Source organism: Tupaia chinensis, unplaced genomic scaffold, assembly GCF_000334495.1.
Source record: "Tupaia chinensis unplaced genomic scaffold, TupChi_1.0 Scaffold000063_1, whole genome shotgun sequence".
Lineage (NCBI taxonomy): Eukaryota > Metazoa > Chordata > Mammalia > Scandentia > Tupaiidae > Tupaia > Tupaia belangeri.
The window spans coordinates 4,976,796-4,977,590 of NW_006159521.1; the positions used below are offsets into that span (position 1 = coordinate 4,976,796).

At 42.8% G+C, this 795-nt stretch overlaps 1 non-coding gene across 1 annotated transcript; it reads right to left on the minus strand.

Annotated features, from left to right (window-relative positions):
* Positions 1-473: 473 nt before the first annotated feature.
* On the minus strand, positions 474-579 carry LOC114004982 (U6 spliceosomal RNA). The gene has a single exon (XR_003546925.1). It is a non-coding gene; the product is annotated as a U6 spliceosomal RNA (small nuclear RNA).
* Positions 580-795: the final 216 nt, after the last annotated feature.

The following is a 795-nucleotide window of genomic DNA, read 5'->3' on the forward strand; positions in this document are numbered from 1 at the left end:
TGTGGTTTTGATCTGCCTCTCCCTTACAATGAGGGATGTTGAGCATTTCTTCATAAGCTTTTTGGCTGTTTGTATGTCTTCCTTAGAGAGTTGTTTATGCAGCTCCTTTTCTCATCCTTTAATTGGATTAATCATTTTCTTCCGGGTAAGCTGCTTGACTTCCCTGTGTATTCTGGTTATCAGTCCCTTATCTGAGGCATAGTTAACAAAATTTCTATCCCATTCCATGAGTTGTTGACTCACACTAATTACTGTGTCCTTTGCTATCCAGGAACTTCTTAATCTGATGTAATCCCACCTGTCTATTTTGGAGATTATTGCCCATGCTTTGGGGGTCTTGCTTAAGAAGTCTTTGCCTACCCCAATGTCTCCCAGAGTTTCCCCAGTGTTTTCCACCAGTAGTTTTATAGTTTGTGGTCTTAGGCCCAGATCTTTGATCCACTTTGAGCTGATTTTTGTTAATGGTGACAGATAAAAATATGGACCGCTTCAAGAATTTACATGTCATCCTTCACAGGGACCATGCTAATCTTCTCTGTATCATTCCATTTCACAATTAAGCATCATTTTAAAAATGGTCATGTAGTGCTTCCTTCAGTAGCATAAACCAACACCAGACCAGATCTTCAAGAAGTTCTCAAGGGAGGGGACCAGCAGTTAGCATAATGGCTATGTCGCTGGACTCCCACGTAGTCGACCACAGTTCGCGTCCCAGACCCGGTGGCTTAAAACTCATGCTGGGCATGTGTGTGTGCGTGTCCAAGATCCTGAGAGGAGAATGGAGGAGAAGGGATT